This window comes from Eriocheir sinensis, chromosome 2, assembly GCF_024679095.1.
Source record: "Eriocheir sinensis breed Jianghai 21 chromosome 2, ASM2467909v1, whole genome shotgun sequence".
Classification (NCBI taxonomy): Eukaryota; Metazoa; Arthropoda; class Malacostraca; order Decapoda; family Varunidae; genus Eriocheir; species Eriocheir sinensis.
Window position 1 is genome coordinate 20,808,907 of NC_066510.1, and position 22,051 is coordinate 20,830,957.

A 22,051-nucleotide genomic window follows, 5' to 3' on the forward strand; every position below is an offset into this window, starting at 1 on the left:
GGGAGCCGAGACGCCCTGCCGGAACCCCTGAGCCCTGCGACGCTCGCCAGGGAGACCTTGGGCTCCCTGACGCTCCCCAACACTGCCGAAGCGGGGGAGGGCGGGAACTCCAGACAACTGCAGAACAACTCCAGACGGGAATATTAAATTAATCGTAAACACCTTGACGGTGCAAAAGCTACGTTTGTCGAGTCTGGGATGGCAGGACGCCGGACGAATGTTTTCGGCGCGGCATCCGTTTCCCTCTTTGTTTCTGATTTCTCTCATTGTATTTTGAGAGAGAGAGAGAGAGAGAGAGAGAGAGAGAGAGAGAGAGAGAGAGAGAGAGAGAGAGAGAGAGAGAGAGAGAGAGAGAGAGAGAGAGAGAGAGAGAGAGAGAGAGAGAGAGAGAGAGAGAGAGAGAGAGAGAGAGAGAGAGAGACCATTTTAATAGGTCTAATGCTTTTGTAATGGTTTAATCGGAGGAGGAGGAGGAGGAGGAGTTTATAAGAATGTGTAGCTAGAGAGAACGACACATGAATAGATATAAATAGATAGATGGATAGACTCACAAATCGATGATAGACGGACTGATTGGGAGACAGATATAGAAGGTGAAATTTACTACTACTACTACTACAGGACAGCAGAAGCAGCAGCAGCACCGTCAGTAGTGGTAACAGGAGCAATTGCGTTAACTGTTGCTGTTGTTATTGTAGCCCTGAATGTGTCGTGAGCTAACAAAGGCCGCGGAGATGACAACAGAGAGGGTGCAACTGTGCTTCCCATCCCTGTTAGACGCATCTGGGGAGGTTAGAGAGGGAGAGAGAAGGAGAGAGGGTGAAAGGGCTCTGTGTTGTATTGTTGTCGGGAGTAGGAGGCGGGAGCTGGTTTGGTTGTGTACGAGAGAGGAGTATCAAAGAGGAGGGAGGAAGGTAGAGTTTGCGTGGGTAGGAAGAAAAGTTTGAGTGGGTAGGGAAGAAGAGTTTGCGTGGGTAGGTGGAAAGAGTCTATGCATGGGTGAGAGAAGAGAGGTTAGGAGATCTTTGATGGAGTATGAAAGCGTGGGAGGGAGTAATGGAAAAAACGGGCAGGGAGGTAATTCAAGCCAGCGAGCGAGGAGTGGTGGAGAGAACGGATAAGTCTGCGTGGGACGGAGAGGGGTAAAAGAAGTCAAGGAGGAGAGGGGGAGGAGTATGAGTGGGAAGAGAGGGAAAGGGGAATGTGTGCGTAGGAAGGAGAGGAAGAAGTTGGTATAGGAGAGGGAGGAATGAAGTCTGTGTGAGAAGGAGAGGAATGAAAGAAGTTAAGAAGAAAGACAGAAATACGAGTTGCAAAAGAGCAGAAAAGGGAATGTGGGAGTAGCAGAGGAGAGGTAAAGGTGGGTAAGGGAGGAGAAGAAGGGAGTTTGAGACGGAAGGAGAGGGATGAAAAAAAAAGTTAAGGAGATAAATATGAGTTAGAAAAATAAAAAAAACGTAGAAAAGGATAGAAAGAAGTGGAAAATAAAGGAGGAAGTTAAGTAAAAAAGGGAAAAAGGATAAAAGGAGGACAGTGTACGTAGAGGATAGAAAGAAGTCAGTAAGGAAGGGAAGAAGGAAGTCTCAGTAAGGGGGAGGAATACGAGGGATAAATCACTGAGGGAGATAATCTTGGAGGTGATAACAAGGGTGGCCGTCGAGGCTTTGAGAGGCAGACTCCAATATAACCTGGGCCAGATTACCTCCATCCCGCACCTGATGCATTGTGGGACACGTGATTGTGCGGAGGAGGGTAGGGGGGGGGCAGGAGAAGGAAGAAGAGGAGAGGGAGGAGGAGGAGGTAGTATTGATAAAGGGGAAGAGGAGGTGGAATGGGGAAATGACGGAAGCGAGGAGTGGTTAGGGGATTTGTTATGCTGGAGAATATATAATGGAAGGAGGAGGAGGAGGAGGAGGAGGAGGAGGAGGAGGAGGAGGAGGACGACGACGAGGAGGTAATGAAGAAAGACGAGTCAGAAGGGGAAGACGAATACGAGAAAGATGACAAAAATAATGAGTAAGAGGAACACGTTGCGAAGAGAAAAAGAAGGAACGAAATAACAAGGAGGAAACGGCAAAGCAACTGGAGAAGACGGAGGAGGAACAGGAAAGAAAGGAGGAGGCTTTAAGAAGACGGTAAAAAAAACAAAAACAGGTGGAGTCCGCGTCTTAATCACCGACTCTTCATTATCGTCATTTGTTGGTCGAGGCGCTAATGAACCTTTTATACCTGTCCCTTCTTCTTCTCTTCACCTGTCCCTTTCTCTCCTCTTCTTCACACCTCTCTGCTCCATCTATCTCCTCATCTCCTCTATTTCACCTGTCTCTCTCTCCTCTTCATCTTCCTCTTTTTGCCTTCACCTGAATTTTCATCTGCTTTTTTCACCTGTCTCTTTCTCTCCTTTTCATCTGTCTCTTCCTCTTTTCTCCTTCACCTGAATCTTCATCTCTTCTTCACCTGTCCCTTCTTTTTTTCTTCACGTGTCCCTTAATCCTTTCTTTCTAACTTGTCTTATTCTTCTCTTCCTTCTCTTCTTTACCTATTCCTCTCTCCTCCACTTTCTTCTTCGTCTGTCCTGTAACATCCTTCGTCACCTTCCTTATCCTCCTCCTTGCTCTTGTTTACACTTCTGCTTTTTTTCCTTTATTTCATTTGTTCGCTTTTCCTTTTCTTTCCTCTTCTCATATTCAACCTGTCCATCTTCCTCTTCTTCTTCTTCCGACCTTAATGATTCGTCCACTCATTTTCATTCTCTCTCTTTTTATGAATGATTACTTTTTTTTTTTACTTAACCGTTGCAGATTCCTGTCTCCGTTTTCATGTCTGGAACTCTACGTCAGTTTGTCTCCGGTTCATTTCACTGCGTGTTTGCTTATCTGTATGTCACTTTCTTTATCCTTGTTGTTTGTATTTACTTTCCCTCAGCAGAAAAAAAAGTGAGGTTATAGGGAGATTTTCTTACGTTGAATAATTTTTTGGGGATATAAATTCAAATTCCTATGACCCAAGTGGCTGGTGCGCGCGTTCCATTTTCCATAACGACGCGGCGACTCGAAATGTTGTCCACGAGGAAGCAGGGCGAACATTTTTTCCCCCCTTTTTCGAATCAGCATGAAAACAAAATGTAAAACGGAATGAGTTAGGTATGTCAACGACCTTTTTTTTATAATGTTGCAGACGACCTTCCTGCCTGCGCGTTTAATGATGACGGATGTGTATTTTTGGATCCATCAAAGGACACTAACGCTGAAGTAATTAATTTCGGCCAAAAAACTGGAGTTGCACACGTATTTTGCTCTCTCTCTCTCTCTCTCTCTCTCTCTCTCTCTCTCTCTCTCTCTCTCATCGTTAATAGAGGCAGCTTCACGTGTTTGCTTAAATCTCGTTGGCTCTCGGACATTCTAAAACAAATTCTGACCCTGGTTCAGGTTCATATCATTTTTCCTTCATTAACCTTCTTAGTTTCTTAGGGTTTTTCGTTTCTCCTGTTGCTTCGCCTTCGCTTTGATCCGTGCTTCGCGAGGAGGCTGCGTGTTGTGAGGGAGTGCTTGCCTGCCGGGTGCTGAGAGCTCTTGCGAGGCTGTGAGAGTTTTTTGAAGGGTTCTTGGGTGGGCGGCTCGAGTGAGGGCTTGAGGGAGTGCTCTGGTGAGGGATGAGGAGGAAGGGTGAAGGGCAGGGATGAAGAAGGGGAGATCCAGGATGTGGAGGAAAAAGGACTGCTGTATCTGCTCAGTCAGTTTGAGGGAGAGGAGGAAGAGTTCAGAGGGCAATATGAGGTATAGAAGGTCCAGGGAGTGAAAGGCAACGGTGGGATGTTGCCAATCCAGTTCTAAGTGATGCAATGTTTCCTTAGAAAATACTGAAAGGAGAGTAACTTAAATACGACCTTAAAAGAAAACTATGTCAAAACGAAAATACTTCCCACACAAAACATAACTTGAATTGCTCGTATCCAACTAAACGTAAGTCAATGGAGGCCCTGAAGTCAAAAGAAGCAGCAGGAGTTTCAAGAAATATCAAAACAGGGTCGCAGAGGGTGGGAAAGTTTCCGGAGATATAGAAACATTAAAAGGAATGTTTCTTTGAATTTTCAGGGCCCGAGAAATTTGGGAAATTTCGGGAATTTTCAAACTTTTCACACATGTGTATTTGCATTAAAAAACAAACCAATTTTGGTTAATATAACTACTAATTAAAGGTTTTTAGAAAGGTCACTTAAACTATCCTGCCTGCGCCACCACCGGGCAAAGGGACATTCACTAACAACCCCCTTAAATTCAGGTATAATGAAGCAACAATAACCTCGGCCTTAAAAAAAAAAAAAAAAATAAATAAAAAAAAAAACAAAAAAAAAAACGCCCCAAATGCGCCATAAATAAACTTGTAATTTTTTTCAATTCTCAAAGTTTCCCCAAATTCCCAAAAAATTCCAATGGAAAATTTCCCAGTTCAAAATTTTCAGGAATTTTACAACCTTATAGCAACAGGACAATCAATGACGCAAGACCTTCTGGGATAACTGAAGGAAAATAAATGAAGCTGCTCCCTTCTAAAAAAAATAACAAGGGAAGTTGTAATGCTAATGTGTGTAACAGATCTCTTCCATTGCTGCAACATTACCATAAATATGCAAGAAAATCACTCAATATTTTTCAAGTGCATCCCTGAAATATTATGACAGGCAGCTTATCCCAGAAGCACCGTTGCCAGATTGTCGTACTCAGAGCATAGTATTTACCGGTTTCTGACGCCTAACTATTGCCAAGAAACATCAGGAATTAACTATTTTAACGATAATTATAAGTGGATCTCCTAATTGGGGTCCACGAGACAGTTTTTGGGTCGGAAGTCGGTAATTATAAGAGGCTGAGTAAGACAATCTGGCACCGTTGCCCAGGAGGACCATTGGGAGCACTTCAACCGGATGCCTTTTCCACCTGAGCCTCCCCTGCCACCACCTCAACGCCAGCCAGACCACCGCCCCAACAGCACGATCCCGCCGCCACCAGCCCGCCATCGCTAACCTTACATTTTCCTCTCTAAAGTACACCGCCACCTCCCTAACGCCTCCCCAGCACCACCACGGAGGCAGCAGAGGCTATTACGCTCCAAGATGATTTACGGGAACCGCTTGATTGTTTATTTAATGAGGAGAATCCTTAGAGAAAAGCTCGTATTATGGCGCACAAAGCCCGTAAGGCGCGACATAAGCCTCGAGGTGCAGCGGACGGTAATGAAACGCTCCGGGGAGTCATGGAGGACCTGAGGCATGAGTGTGACCGTGTTTACAGCGGCGAAGTCTTAGCTCCTTTGCGCTGACTCAGTAAAGGGGTTTTATTTTCCTACTCATGTTGTTTTGTCAGTTATTTTATGGTAATGGAGCAGCGGGTAGCGGGCTTTTTTTTTTTATTATTGTTTCCTTTTTTTTGTGCCCTTGAGCTGTCTCCTTAGTTGTAAATAAAAAGACAAGGGGAAATAAAATGACAAAAAAAAAGACTGCAACTAAAAAGATCCAATTTGATTTAAGATTTGCTTTGAGGAAGAAAATACAGTAGAAGGAGGAGTAGACATAATCACACACACACACACACACACACACACACACACACACACACACACACACACACACACACACACACACACACACACACACACGTCTCGGTTCCCCCTCTTGGGTGTTTCCTTTCTCTTGGTCTCGCTCCACCACAATTCGATGTTACTTTCTTATCACATTAAATTTTATCGTATGCTGTACTTATGTAGTGCTTTCGGAGGCGATTCAAACAATTAGTTCTTTATAAATGGTTAACAAATGCACTTTAATTACATTTCTCTTTCACTTACAGGGGCGGCTCAGGTAATTAACGGCAGCGTACCTCCACAACTTAAGCAGGTGACTCAGGTGCTGCCTCGCCTCCTAATTAACGCCACAAGGTACGGCGCCGTGAATCGAGAAGTAAAAGCCAATTGTAGCACGAAAACGCCGAGCAATATCCGGAGTAATAAAACTGTGTACTGTATCCATTTAGCAGATTATCTCGTGCAAAGTTTCCATGCATATATTACTAATTTAATTATGGTACGCGAAGTTACGCAGCTACGCAGAATTCTCGCTTATTCTTAGCCTCCCTTCCTCCCTCTCTCTCTCCCTCCTTTTCCCTCCCCTCTCTCCCTCCTCTCCTCCTCTTCCCTTAAAACCTCTTCTCTCTCTCAATTTACTCACGTTGCCTTTCCTTCTTTATCTTTTACTGTTCGTTATTTAATATGCAGATAACGCCACTTCATGTTTTTTCTATCATTTATAACTAGAATTCATGAATATGTGTGTGTGTGTGTGTGTGTGTGTGTGTGTGTGTGTGTGTGTGTGTGTGTGTGTGTGTGTGTGTGTGTGTGTGTGTGTGTGTGTGTGTGTGTTTTCTAGTCACGTGAGAACAATATTTTTATACGAAGGTAAATAAAAGAAGGAGAGTATAATATTGTGAACAAAATTAACAGAATAATTCCTTCCTGACTTACTACCTCTCCTCACCCTCCTCCTATTCCTCCTCCTCCTCTGCCTTCCCCTCTTCCTCCTCCTCCTTCTGTTTACCTTCGGGGTGACATTAACGACGTCATGTTTCAAGTCCTGCAAAAATTAAACGAAAATTTCATCGCGGAAGTTTATGATCGAGGATGAAAAAAAAAATCTTTATGAGGCGGCCACTAGAAGGGAATCAGGTTACAATCAACAGGAAAGAGTTGGAGGAGGAGGAGGAGGAGGAGGAGAAGGAAGAAGAGGAGGAGGAGGACGAGTCTTCTCCATTTGTTTATTAGTTTTCGACAGATTTGATTAATATTCGCAATTCTTTTCTTGCTGAGAATTTAGTTACATTTTGGTTTTACCGTTTTGATTTTTTTTGCCACATTTAGTTAATCATCTGCCTTTTTTTTCTTTCTTTTTCTTTGTGTCTTCATCGTATCCTACTAATGCACTTCATTATTTTCATTTCTTGTATTTATTCATTTTTTTCCTATTCTTTCTGCTTATTCTTCCTCTCGTCCTCTCTCTGCCTCTTCTTATCTTCTTTCCCTTATCCATCTCTTCTTCTTCTTCTTCTTCTTCTTCTTCTTGTTCTTCTTCTTTTTCATCTTCTTCATCTTCTTTTTTCTTTTCGGCTTTGTTTTCTGTTAGTGTTGTTGTTGTTGTTGTTGTTGTTGTTGTTGTTGTTGTTGTTGTTCTTCTTCTTCTTCTCTTCTTCCTCTTCTTCATTTCTACCTTCACTTCCCCCTCTTCCTCCTGCTCTTTCTCCTCGTCCTCACTCTCCCCCCTCCTCCTCCTTATTCATATTTTCAAAGTGTGTCGGCGTTTTGATCATCTGGCTTTGAGGGAGCAGGGCGAGGCTTTGCACGGAGAAAGGGCGTTTGAGAGGAGGGGAGGCGAGGAGTGGAGCCGAGGAGGGAAGGAACGCAATGAACACTTTCTTCGCTTAAACGGAACGAAGAAGGATGGGGGAGAGGAAAGGAAAGGGAAGGAGATAGAAAAGAAGATAAGGAAAGGAAAGGTAAGGAGATGAAAAGGCAAATGTTGAGGAGAGGATGGAGAGGGATGGGATGGTTGGGAAAGGAAGGGAAGGGAAGGGTAGGAGAGGGAAGGGATGATAAAGGAAGGGAAGAGAAGGGAAAGGAAGAAAGAAATGGGAAAGGAGCAGAAGGGAAAGAAAGGGAAGGGAAAAGAAAGGAAGTGAAGGGAGGGGACAGGAAATGGAGGGAAGGTCAGGAAAGGGAAGGGAAAGGAAGGGAAGGGAAGGGAAAGGAAGGAAAGGGAAGGGAAGGGGAGGGAAGGAAAGAGGAGAAGGGAAAGGAAGAGAAGGAAAGATAAGTGAAGGGAAAGAAAAGAGAGGAGAGGAAAGCCAAAGGAAAGAATTGAACACTCTCCTTCCTAAATGAAGAAAAATAGAGTAATAAAAAGACAAAAGGGATGAATACTATCTTATGTAAATCAGAGGGAAGGAATTAAAAACGTAAGGAGGGTGATATGTGTGTGTGTGTGTGTGTGTGTGTGTGTGTGTGTGTGTGTGTGTGTGTGTGTGTGTGTGTGTGTGTGTGTGTGTGTGTGTGTGTGTGTGTGTGTGTGTGTTTCCTTCATTCCCGCTTCCGATGAAAAGTTTTAGTCCGATACAAAGGCGCGCGTCACATATTTCAGGCCACTCATGAAAACTCGGGCGTGCGGGAAAGGTGAGGAGCAAAAACTCAATAAAGAATAAAGATTGATAACACGGAGCGAGGTGATAAATGAGGGAAGGGGAGCAGGGACGGGGAACCAAAAGAGAGAGAGAGAAAAAAAAAAGAGGTGAACTGGGACTGGAAGAAAGGAGGGGAGAGCGCAAAAAAAAAAGAAAAAAAATGAAGGTTGATAAGAGAGAGAGAAAAAAAAGATAGTATTATGAACGATGGGCAAGGTATTAAACTGAAACCATTGAGGAGGAAAAACGTTAATGCAGTGATATGTATTTAATGCCATGTAAAAAAAGAAACTACTTCCTGAATCTCTTAATGCAGCAAAAAATAAAAATAGAGAGATATCGGTGAAAGAAAATGCAGTGGTGATATTACACAGTGCAAGGAAACTGAAGATAAAAGACACTAAGAGATAAGATATAACTGAGGCGACCATAATAAAACAATAGGGTCTGGGCTGAATCGGGAGTGTAGAAAAGAGATGAAGGAAAAAAAGGAAAACAGGTATTGGGAACTGAATATGAGCCGACAGAACTGTGAATTGTACAGAAAGAAAACCCATAATGAGAGAGAGAGAGAGAGAGAGAGAGAGAGAGAGAGAGAGAGAGAGAGAGAGAGATAATTATTTTATTTTTCCCAGACTTAACTTGATCTTCACTTGATAATATTATGTGCTGAGGCTGTCGGACTTTAGACATCAAATAAAAAAAACCCGAATCCTGATATACTCTCTCTCTCTCTCTCTCTCTCTCTCTCTCTCTCTCTCTCTCTCTCTCTCTCTGTCCATACCCATCGAGCTCATAATTTCCCTCCCTTGTATCACTTCATTAGGCCAAGCACACACACACACACACACACACACACACACACACACACACACACACACACACAAACGCACACGCACGCACAAACTCACGCCCCCCCCCTCCCCCCAAACCATTTACCACACCAGCGTAGTTGCACTCACAAAGCCACAGTTATAATTACGACAGAAATATGATGCTGGCAAGTCCTTCTGTACTACGCCTTTCTTTCCTTGCCCTCCCTACCCCTTGCCCTGTCTACCCCTGCTCTCCCTCCCTCACTCCTTTCCCCGCCTGCCCGACCTCTGCCTGTGCCCCGAGGTGGAGATGGATGGCATGTCCGGCGGAATTATGAGACTGGGACGGAAACGGTCTCAGGATAGATGGTGGCCTGAGAGGGTGTGTGAGGGATGCTGTGAGAGGAGGGAAGAGAGAGGCTGCGAGAGGAAGCGAAAATAATGTACTACGATTAAGTGATGCTAGAGAATCCGTGGGGAGAGAGAGAGAGAGAGAGAGAGAGAGAGAGAGAGAGAGAGAGAGTTTTCATATATTAGTGTTTTCTCGTTAACTTCACTTATGCAGAATGACGTTGTTTCTTTCATAAGGTTCCCACGACCAGGGCCAGGGAGAGCCATCACTGGGCCCTGGTACTATGAGTGTCATTGGGCCCCTACCATTTGGCGAGCGAAGTGAGCCCATCCAGCTGGGGGGATCAGGATTTTAGAATTTGACCAATTCTTCTTCTTCTTCCCTTCCCTACCCCAGGGCCCAGCGGTCCAGCCCTGTCATACGAGAACTAGACGCGTTCATAGCTTCATCTCTCTCTCTATCACTCAGTATCCAGACTGCTCTACACTGTCCTACATATGCTACATACTTAAACATACGGATAAAATTATAAGTAGTTTCTTAACTTAAAGTCTGTAAGTTCTGTAACTTACTGAAATATTTGCCAAGGAATGAGAGAGACGATGTACACCCTACCACAGAATGATGGTGACTGAGCGAGACGGAGAGTTGACATCGCTTATATTCCAACACAGCTGAGCTGCATTCATTTACGTAATTACGTGGTGTCACTCCAGGCTTAAGATTATTTAGAAAAAGGTTTTCAACAACTATTATTTTACTGATAAACTGTAGAAACTTCTATTATATATATACATATCATGTTTATGGTGTGTTTTGCATATTAGTATTCTCTCTCTCTCTCTCTCTCTCTCTCTCTCTCTCTCTCTCCTGTTACTCTCCCATTTTTTTCCCTCCTGGTCGGGTGACTGGCCCCCTTTGAGGCCGGGCCCCCTTTGAGACCGGGCCCTAGTGTAAAGATACCAGCTTCACCCCCCTCTCACGGGCCCTGCCCACGACTGTTGTTCACCTCAGGGACGCACAAAAGCCCGAGTCTCCCCTTAAAATGACACACAGGCTCGATTTTAAACTCCCCGCCAAGCACTAAAATCGCCGCATACAAACTCACATTCATAAACAGCAGCAAGAGGAAATCCAGGCTAAAGATACTGACAGGATGAAGGCACTTTTAACAGCCTACCAGAAAATGAACCTTATCTCTGATCCGACATAAAAAAAAATAGATATAAAGGTCCGGGATGAACACGTGCAAGCTTCACTCACAGTTGCCAGACTGGTGACGCGAGGATAAGTTGACAAAAGTCTCGTCGAGGGCTTAAAGATAAGATTAGGTGTGATATAAACCTTGGCTCAAGTTCAACCTTCACACGGCCTTCATAGCTCAGTGGCTAGAGCGCTGGTCTAGTAAACCAGAGGCCGGGAGTTCGATCCTCCCTGAAGGCAGCGGGTAATGTTTTTTTTCTTTTTCGCAGCGTGCAGATGTCCGAAGGAAGACCTGCACGCTGATTCCTTCATGGATATTCGCCAATTCGTACGCTCCATTCCAGTTAGTACGCACGACAGGCAAAAAAAAAGTAATAATCCTGACACAAAATTAAGAATGTGAAAAGAGTTGGATCATATTTTACTGTGACTTTAACTCATTTATGACACCTTTGCTCAATGTCATAAAGTAGTTTTTTCTTGGTGTGAGTACAGATTGGAATAGTGGGTGCGAAAAGGCGAACATCCCCTATTTCCGAAGCACATGATAAGCCTCACCCAACTCGGAGTCAGCCCGCAAAGCTAAGACGAGGCTCAAAAGATTGTCTAGTCTTTCTCACAAGTATAAATAAACACGGCCGGAGCAGTTGTGTATTTCATCACAAGAAAGAGAAAATAAAAACACACAAACACACAGACCTACAAATCATGCCCCGGGGACCAGATGGTTGTCTCAATACACGCTCTGAGGAAGGGAAAAAAAACAGCCCACACCCCACGTAAAAGTTTACCCGGGTGGAGCAGCTGTGAAGATTCCCCATATAAAAGTCGTGCACATTCCCTAAAAGCAAGTAGTTGTGTGCATTCAGTTATGTAAAATAGTCGTGTGCATTCCCTTATAGAATATAGTCGTACACATCCATTAATAAAAACCCATACACAAAGTTGTCAGTCATGAACAAAATAAACTACGATTATCAGCCACAATCCTCAACATAGAAATATACATAATTAAAGACATTGGCCAAAGTAAACACGAGCGGAATAGTAGAGTACATTGCCTTACGGAAAAAAAAAATACTTACATACACAAATTTAAGCCTCTCTCTCTCTCTCTCTCTCTCTCTCTCTCTCTCTCTCTCTCTCTCTCTCTCTGCAAAGCAAATTTTAAAAGTTTATCAAAGACAGCCACACGTAAAAAGGCGAAGGAGAATGTCAACATCGCAGAGAGGGAGGCAAAAAGGACAACACATGAACATAAACATCGTGAAGGGATGGGAAGGGAAGCAAGGGGAGGAGTTGAGGAGGAGGCTGACGAGAGAGCAAGGAGAGGTAGGGGGAAAGGAAGAGGGACAGGTAAGGAAGGAGGGAGGTGTTTTAGAGAGGAACAGGTGAGCACAGGCAGCACAGGTGTGGCGCATGGGCGCACACACACACACACACACACACACACACACACACACACACACATACACACAGAGTTTTTCTTTCTTTTTGCCTCCCACCTCCCTCCCTCCCTCCTATCTCGTTGCGAGGTTGTATGTTTAGCCATTAGTAAAAAAACTTATTAGGATGTTTTAAGGTTTTAGGATAAATATACTGTAATAGCATCATTTGTGCTTCTCTAATGTTGGAGCAGCGATGGCAACACCTGGCTGGTTAAACAAAGGTATAAAAGCTTGAAGCAGTAACTCCCTCCCTCCCTCGAGACCATTCCGTTTCTTTTGATTTCACATTTCGAGGCAGCGCTTAAACGAACATCATTAAGCTTATAAAATAAAAAGCCAAAGCAAAGCACAAAAGTAAACACGACCGTAATAGTCGAGAGTATTGCACTTGAAAAAAAAACCATGAGGCCCACACATAAAATAAATAAATAGAAAAATAAAATAAATGGAACAGCGATAAAGAAAACGAAATAGCTAAGTGCATTGCCAAACGGTGAAGGCCAATAACTCAGAAAACTCAATCAGGTACAAGAAACCAAGGATCATCAGCAACTATCATCATTACAACGAAAACGAAAACGAAACACAAATAAAACAAGGCCATATGCAATCACTCTCTGCACGAAGGAAAACCAGAAAGGAAGAAAAGTCGCAATACACAACACACAAGGACAGAATCAAGCACTCACCTTCAGTATTCCTGCGCACACCTCCCACACCTGTCACCTCCTCTCCAAGCGTCCTTTGCTGGAAATGAAAAAAGAAAAAAAGAGGAGTCACACATTGCAAGGGAGGGAGAGGATGGACGCGCTGAAAGAGTGAATATTATAGAGCATGATGAGATTGCTGCAGGAGGAGGAGGAGGAGGAGGAGGAGGAGGAGGAAAAGGAGGGGGAGGAGGAGGAAGAGGAGGTAGGAGAAGCAAGAGCAGGGGCATATAGAGGGCCAGGAGGAGGAGCAGGAGGAGGAGGAGGAGGAGGAGAAAAGAGAATTAAAATGCACATGAGGAAGGGAAAGAGGATGAAACGAAGAGGATGAAAGAGAGTGAAAAGGGGAGGAGGAAGGGAATGAAGGAGCGGAGAGGAGGAAAGAGGTGGGCGCCATCAACCACATGTTTCAGGCCAGAGCAAGACCCGCTCGCCCTCCTCCTCCTCCTCTTCCCTTTTTACATGCATTAAAAATATTCAGCAAACGGACCAAATTCTGCGTAAAAAAATATACTAACTGTTGAAAATGGTGATGGCGGTGGTCAGAGAGAGAGAGAGAGAGAGAGAGAGAGAGAGAGAGAGAGAGAGAGAGAGAGAGAGAGAGAGAGAGAGAGAGAGAGAGAGAGAGAGAGAGAGAGAGAGAGAGAGAGAGAGAGAGAGAGAGAGAGAGAGAGAGAGAGAGAGAGAGAGAGAATCACATATGGCAGGCCCCTTTAAAAACACACGAAAGGAGGGAGGGAGAGGCAAAGTATGGTGATGCAAAAGGTAAAAACAGGTAAGGTGATAAAGAGAGAGAGAGAGAGAGAGAGAGAGAGAGAGAGAGAGAGAGAGAGAGAGAGAGAGAGAGAGAGAGAGAGAGAGAGAGAGAGAGAGAGAGAGAGAGAGAGAGTGAGAGAGAGAGAGAGAGAGAGACAGAGAGAGAGAGAGAGAGAGAGAGAGAGAGAGAGAGAGAGAGAGAGAGAGAGAGAGAGAGAGAGAGAGAGAGAGAGAGAGAGAGAGAGAGAGAGAGCATACAGATAACAAAAATATATATATGTTGTTTGTAGCTTTACACTTTTAGAATTTAATGGCTTGGATAAACAATAAAACTAAAATGCTTCTATAACCTACAAAGATTTGCCTTCACATAAATATATATGAAAAAGGGCAGCTCGCTTCATGCATTCCTGAATATCCACGAGATAGACAGATAGACAGACAGGCAGACAGATAAATAGATAGATACATAGACAGATAGATATAGTAGATAGATAGACAAAGATAAGATAGACAGAATAATCTACAAATACATTTTATACATCCACAGATAAACATAAACAATAAAATTCGAAAAAAACAACTCCCTAATACCTCCGTTTTTAAAGAGATGAAGAAAGATAAAAAGTATCATCTAAATAACGAGTGTATTATGTCACCGTCTATCAACGAGTCCTGGGGTGTTATGTCCCTCTGTCTTGTTTGCCCCTGCCGCCACCACCCACGAGTAGGCGATAAAACAAAGCCTTATTACTGTTCCCCGATAAGATTAGATAACCTGCCGCATGCCATCCCGTTTTCTTCCTCTACATGAGAAACTCTAATAATAGTGTTTCTCTCTCTCTCTCTCTCTCTCTCTCTGAGTACCACATAGATCATAGCGGAATGTATACAGAATATCTCTTTTATTTTTTTATTGAAGTTCAGCAAACCGAAAAAAAAAGTCTATAATTGAGGAGAAAACAAGATACTACACCTGGACTAAAATTTAAATGTGAGTCAATTTAAGGCTTTCGTAACACTTTCACTGACCTCCGAATGCTTCACCCATCACTCACAATTTACACTATAACTAAAACTTCAGATAACGGTCTAAAATTTAAGGAAGGAATCGGCATGTAGTAGTGCTTGGTCTCTTGACGTATGGTGCCATGACAGTGTGTTCTCGCTGCATCCCTTCCTCCCTCGCTTCCTCGTCTGCCTCAGGGGGCGCCGGGGCCTCGTTCCGTTCATTGTTTGACTCCCTGAACCAAAGCCTCCCTGCCTTTGTCTCCCGCTGCCTGGAATTGTAGAGATTCGGCGCGGTGTGGCAGCTTTTGTCCTGTAAATCGAGGGTCCTCTGCATGTGGAAAGAGAAGAGCGGACTCGTCGCAGAGAACAAGAAGGTCAGGTTTTCCTTTCCGTATTTTGGAAAGCCTCCCTGCCGCCCCTACGTCTGCCTCCCTGCAGCTGTGGTCTGTCCTGAACTCATCCGGGCTCCCGAGCTCTGTCTGGTGATGATGGAGTGGCTACTGGTAGATAAAAATTTCACATCCAACGAGCGTGTGTCAGTTAAGAAACCGCACTCAGTAGTTTATTTAAAAAAAATGAACTAAAGTGCTTGAGTGTATTTTCCTGCATTTTCCTGGGTAAGGCATGTGGCCAAGGTACAGTATGATTAAGTCTTAAGCTTTTCTGAGAGGAAGTATACATAATATAAACTAATAGGAATTTTACATACTCTGAAGGGGAAGTGCTTATGTAACGCAACTATTTTGGTCCACTCTTACAGATAAAAGTCCCTCTGAGAATGTCGGCTTAGGTGTGTGCGGGTGCAGCGTCATCAGCGGGAGGCACGTGTGTAATAGCAACGGCAGCGACGTGCATCTCGTGAATGCCTCCAATGCGACGCTCACTCCCCTCCGCCCTACCGCCATCCAGACTCACGGCAGCACGCCACCATCAGGCCAAGTGCTGCTATGATGTCAATTGTCGACGTCCCGGTGCAAGCTTACCCTATCAACGCCTCTGCAGCTTCGGCAAATGGTCCAGAACGCGCACTAATGGTTAATGGGAGACTACTACTTCCTCCAACGCCCTGCACCCTGTAGCACCGTGTTTGCCTCTGTATTCTGCCGATACTCGTCCCTTCCCAGAAAGTGTTGACGTAGCCTGACACTCCACAGTATTGCAAGAATTCCTCAGTCTGGGGTCCACGGACTCTGCGGGTCACGGCGGGCCGTAGCGAGGGCTGTACTATGATGGGAAGACGACTGAATCAAAGGAGTGCTGGGCTTCAGCTTTCTGTGTATTTCTCTCTCTCTCTCTCTCTCTCTCTCTCACACACACACACACACACACACACACACACACACACACACACACACACACACACACACACACACACACACACACACACACACACACACACACACACACACACACACACACACACACACACACACACACACACACACATACACACACACTCACACAATCACGAACATCGAGTACTGGGGTCATGACCAAGACTGTGCTCGACTTGTAATCATTTAAGCATTACCATCACGAGGGCCTGCAAATGGGAGTTTTTAGCCCTTACACCATAGCCTATGTTATCTAGCAGTCTTAATTTACTATATAGAAGTAGGTCAGATGTTGTGGCTTGAATCCTGGGAAGGTGACACTCTCTGTACACGTCTTCCGGTGCCGTATCATAGAGATGGTCGCCTGCACGAAGACATACCTCATTCGGACTATTATAGGCACTCGCACGGGTGTTGATAAGACTAACATCACGTTTATTCCTGGGCGTGCCGTTATCCCTGACCTTTGCACCTCTAAATAAACAAACCAAACATGAATCAAAGGAGTTTAAGCAAGACATTGTAATTTCTTCCTCCTTTACCAACTTTATCACAAACGATGCCACATGACGACAAAGCCACAATATGTCAAGCTTTTGTGGTCCTGATCAGAGGTGAGCCGAGAACGAACGAACGGAAGGATCCAGTATGCAGGAATCTCGCAGTCCCCCTTCACAAACACACCTCCAACTCCTCTAAGACCAAACACTGCGCCTCAGTCTCGCTAATCACCGGTGGATCGCTTTGTGTCCGCGGGCGATTGTTTCCCCGACGCTAACGATCGCGTGTCTTTGTTTGAGCAGGAGTCCGGGACATGCAAGCAATTTACGCCGGGCAATTTGACTCCTGACGCCGCCCTGAGAAAGGAAATGTTATTGTAACGCCCCCTCGAGCCCCTTGTTTTCGCCGTCACTATAAATATATATATATATATATATATATATATATATATATATATATATATATATATATATATATATATATATATATATATGTGTGTGTGTGTGTGTGTGTGTGTGTAGGTGGTCATACGTGAGTGAATTAAGCTGGAGTTACCCGTGACGAAAACGCTTTAACGAGTGGAACTATAAGTGTTGTATCCTCAGAGTTTATCATGTGTGCGTGTGAGTTTGGGGGGGCCCCCCCCTCAAGCATTAGGTAAATAAAATCGCAGTGGATATTCGTGCAAAGTATAAGATTGTCAAATATTTTTTACGTCTACCCTAAACATTATCGCTCTAATTTAAAACCTATTGAAATCAAACTGCCATACCGTCTTCAGAATAGTACTTCGTTGGGGGGATGCTGTTCTCTTCTATTCTAGGTCTTATCCCATTCCTTATCTGTACTAACTTCAAGGATAGGAATAGGAATATAGATACATAGATAGATAGATTGACAGATAATATATATATATATATATATATATATATATATATATATATATATATATATATATATATATATATATATATATATATATATATATATATATATATATATATATGTATATATATATATAACCTTTCTCACCCATCTCTTCCTTCTCCACAAACGCGGTCACTCGCACGCATTAAATTCATTACAAACTGGAGTCCCGAAGGCGCACGGTGATGAGTGATCAGCGCGACCGGAGGCTGTGACGTGCGTGGCGCCTACTCCCTTCCCCTTCCTCTGGGCTTCAAAGATACACCGCGTTCATCCCCTTACAATGAACGATGCTCACTTGTCAGGAATACCCACGGAGAGAGAGAGAGAGAGAGAGAGAGAGAGAGAGAGAGAGAGAGAGAGAGAGAGAGAGAGAGAGAGAGAGAGAGAGAGAGAGAGAGAAAATGGGGGGTGCTGGTATTTAAATAAACCTTCGGTCTCATAAGTTTCTTGGCTACTTATCTCGGAAAATTAAAAAAAAAAAACTTCTTGATTTGTGTGCTTGTATGTGTGTGTGTGTGTGTGTGTGTGCTTTCACCGGCCAGCTTCGTGCCTCTCCGTGTCGGCCTTCACGCGGCAAGCTGGTCTGGTCTGTATTTGCCGCGGAGATTTGCGTCCCTCGTGCGTGCCGACGTTTATCATGCTTCCGCGGGGAACACTCTTCTTCCTTTTGCCCGGCGGATAATTTATGGGTCAAGCCGTGTGTCGCCGTGATCGCCGGTGATTTATTCTAATGCCAAGCCTTTGCCTTAGTCTGACACGACGCAGCGCCGGGCGAGGTCTGAGCTTGCTTGTCATGCAGCTTCCCGTGTAGTTCTTGGGTTACATGTCACAGGGCACATATTTTTTCTTTTCAAGTCTTCACAATGGGAGGGCTTCTTGTTATAGCGTGGTCCATCTTCAAAGCTTTCTACAATGAATGAGCCAACAGCGGCGAGACTGTGCCCTATTGTTGCCAAACATTTCGAGGCGCCAGGCAGGGTGATGCGTCGCCGTTGTGTTGTCTAGTAAAGAAGATTGCAGGAGGAAAACATTAGAAAGGTGGTCTGGAGGTGAGAGCTGCTTCCAATCTCCCTCTGGTTCCTGCTCGCCGGGGCCATTATCACATGCTCATCTCCGTCACGCCGCGGCTGTGGTTGCTGCGATAAGTGTCTCATTATTTTCATTATCCCTCCTGCCGGGGCGTCCTCCGGTGCAGCAGGAGGCGTCTGTGAGGCAGCACCTTATCCGCTGAATAAGACTGCATCGGGGCACGGGATGGGGAGGCACAGAGGGAGGGAGAGGGGGCGGGAAACGGTTTGCACAACACTCAGTCGCTGAACTCAACATTGGGAGCAATTACGCCGTCAAGACAAAAGACAACACACAATTATGTTGATTGTGAGCCTTGAGCTTATTCTGGAGGTGTGGCGAGTGTGGCGAGGCGTGGCTGGCGGGGCGCCGAGGCTCTGACAGGACAAATTATTACTTGACATTGAGGTTGCCGCGGCCCCGAGAGCAGGACAACTGGGGCCATTAAGATCTCATCGCGGCGCCCAGGAACACCGTCTTGCTCTTGGGGAGGCGGAGGGTTTGTTGTGCTGAGCCACGCCCAGCACGACGCTCCAAAGGGAGGCTGTTTTGTCCTGACTCATGGCGTGTTTCTCCCGCGACTGCAGAGAGAAAAACAATGACAAACAAAAAAAAAAATCATAGTCATCATCATCGCGCGCAGTTAAAGAAAACAATGTGTGATGAGGCGCCGTTGCAAGGTCAAAGACTGCGACGCTAATCTTCTCTGATGTGATAAATGTTATAATTTCTAGGTAATTGCAATGAATGTGTAAAATTATTATGGCGGAACAAATCTTAAACACAACATTAAACACACACACACACACACACACACACACACACACACACACACACACACACACACAGAGAGAGAGAGAGAGAGAGAGAGAGAGAGAGAGAGAGAGAGAGAGAGAGAGAGAGAGAGAGAGAGAGAGAGAGAGAGAGAGAGAGAGAGAGAGAGAGAGAGAGAGAGAGAGAGAGAGAGAGAGAGAGAGAGAGAGAGAGAGAGAGAGAGAGAGAGAGAGAGAGAGAGAGAGAGAGAGAGAGAGAGAGAGAGAGAGAGAGAGAGAGAGAGAGAGAGAGATAGGAGGTGGAAGTGGCCGGAGCGAGGCAGCATCATCAGTTCCCAGGAATGGTCCATAATTCCAGTCCCGGCGGCAGGAATCAATTCCCATTCCTAACATAGGGACGAGGCTGAGGCGGGGCTTAAAGAGGCGGCTAATGGAGGCGATGGGAGACTTTACTTATTTTATATTATTGTTGCTTGGACTGAATTATTATTATTACCACTACGACTACTACTATTATTACTACTATTATTACCACTACTACTACTACTACTACTACTACTATTATTTTTGTTGTTGTTGTTGTTGTTGTTGCTTCTGTTGTTATTATTGCTGTTGTTGTTATCTATAGAAGGATTTAGCGTCCCCAAAACCAAACTTTCTATCCTCTTTTCCCCTTTTTTTACCGTCGTTATTTTCCTCCTTCACCTTCCCCTCCTCCTCTCCGCCTCTTTCCTGTCCTTTTTTTATCGTTGCTATTTTCCTCCTCCGCCTCTTTCCTTGTCTTTCGCTTCCCTTCCGACTCCCGAACAATTATTTCTCCCTTTAGCCGGCGTATCGTATCCTCGCCTCCTTTCCTCGGTACTCAATTTCTCTCTCTCTCTCTCTCTCTCTCTCTCTCTCTCTCTCTCTCTTACATATAGTAGAATAATTAGACACTCAGCTATTTATATGTGAGGCGTGTGCGTGAGTGCGTGTGCGTGCGTGTGTGTGTGTTTTGCGGATGAGTAACAGCAGCATCCGGGCGGGAGGAGAGAGGCGAGTTGGATGTATAAAAGTTGTAATAGAGGAGCAGTTAATGGAGGAGGAAAAAAGAGATTATGAGGGTTTAGAGAGGAAGAGAGGGAGAGGAGAGAGAGATGGATGGGGCGAAGGGAGAACGAGAGGGTGGGAGAAGTAGAGGGAGGGATGAAGAGAGGGAGCTCAGACCCAGACGAACACGTGCAAGGGAGAAATATTAGTCCGTGTGTTTATTGTAGTTCCCTGGCCTGCAAACAAGCATTAGCGGCGCAGCAGGAAAGAGGGAGGAAGGAAATGAAGGAGGTGAGAAAAGAAGCTGGTTGGGGAGAGGGAGAGAGAGATGAGGTAACAGATAAACTATAGACTGTGTTAGTGAGTGGAACTGAAAATAAAGATGAATGGTAGTGAAGCAAAAAGAAGTCTGGCAATCGTGAATAATGAATGGAAAGGAAATGAAGGAGGTGAGAAAAGAAACTGGTTGGGGAGAGGGAGAGAGAGATGAGGTAACTGATAAACTATAGACTGAGTTAGTGAATGAATGCAAAGATGAATGAAAGTGAAGCATTAAGAAGTCTGGTAAACGTAAATAATGAACAGAAAGGAAATAAGGTGAAGAAAGAAGAGGGTTCGAGGGAGGGACAGATGAGGTAACTGATAAACTGTAAAATGAGTGAGTGAGTGAATACAAAGATGAATGATAGTGAGGCAACAAAAAGTCTGATAAATGTATACAGTAAGGAAACGCATCAAACTAAGCGAGCAAAGGAAACATGTGATTTAAAAGATGAAGCGATAAAAGAGATAAATACGTCGGGAAATTGCGAGAAAAGATGCTGCTGCTGCTGGTAATATAATGAGGTAACAGCAACGATGATGGATGAGGTGATGGATGAGTAATGACGAGGAGACAGGAGAAGGACGTGACCTGGGAACAAGACAGGAAGAGGAGGATGAATGAGAAGACCTAAGAATGAAAGAGAAAGACAGGCGGGGAAGCATGAATGAGTAGGAGGGTTAGGCAGAAGAAGCATGGCTGAAGATGAGACAAGAGAAGAAGCATGAATGAGTATGAGGCAGGGGAATAAAGGTTAAGATAAAGAAGAATGAATGAGAATGTTTCGGGAAGAGGAGGATAAAAGAAAAGAAAACAAAAGGATGAATGTAGGTGAGAGAGGGAGAGGAGGATGAATGAAAATCAAACAGAGGGAGAGGGATGAAAAAGAATGAAACACGAGGAAAACCATGAATAAGGATGAAACAGGAGGAGGAGGAGGACGAAAAAAGCTGAAAGAAAAGGAGGAAGAGGAGGATGAAAGGAAAAAAAAAAGTTTGTATGAATGGGAATGAAAGAAAACGAGGATATAAAAGGGTCCAACACGACAATGACGAAGTACAACAATGAAACTAACATGATGGAGGATGAAGAATAGCTGAGATGGTAAGGTAAGGAGCGGCAGCGATGGACAGGAACAAGGGTGACGAGGCGAGACGAGATGGTGAGGGAGTGGCTGTGATGTGAGGCAGGCCAGCGTGGTGACGAGGGCGTAGTGAAGGACGTGTGATGAGGGCGTGATGAGGGAGGCGGGGCTGACGGCGTCCCTCAAGTGGCTGTTTGTTGATCTTCCTGCCACAACAGCTGAGAGAGAGAGAGAGAGAGAGAGAGAGAGAGAGAGAGAGAGAGAGAGAGAGAGAGAGAGAGAGAGAGAGAGAGAGAGAGAGAGAGAGAGAGAGAGAGAGAGAGAGAGAGAGATAGATAGAGAGAGAGAGAGAGAGAGAGAGAGAGAGAGAGAGAGAGAGAGAGAGAGAGAGAGAGAGAGAGAGAGAGAGAGAGAGAGAGAGAGAGAGAGAGAGAGAGAGAGAGAGAGAGAGAGAGAGAAAATAGGAACATTCCGATGCCCGGTAAAAATCAAATAA

At 44.7% G+C, this 22,051-nt stretch overlaps 1 non-coding gene across 1 annotated transcript; it reads left to right on the forward strand.

Annotated features, from left to right (window-relative positions):
* Positions 1-10,759: 10,759 nt before the first annotated feature.
* Trnat-agu (transfer RNA threonine (anticodon AGU)) lies at positions 10,760-10,832 on the forward strand. Its single transcript has one exon. It is a non-coding gene; the product is annotated as a tRNA-Thr (tRNA).
* Positions 10,833-22,051: the final 11,219 nt, after the last annotated feature.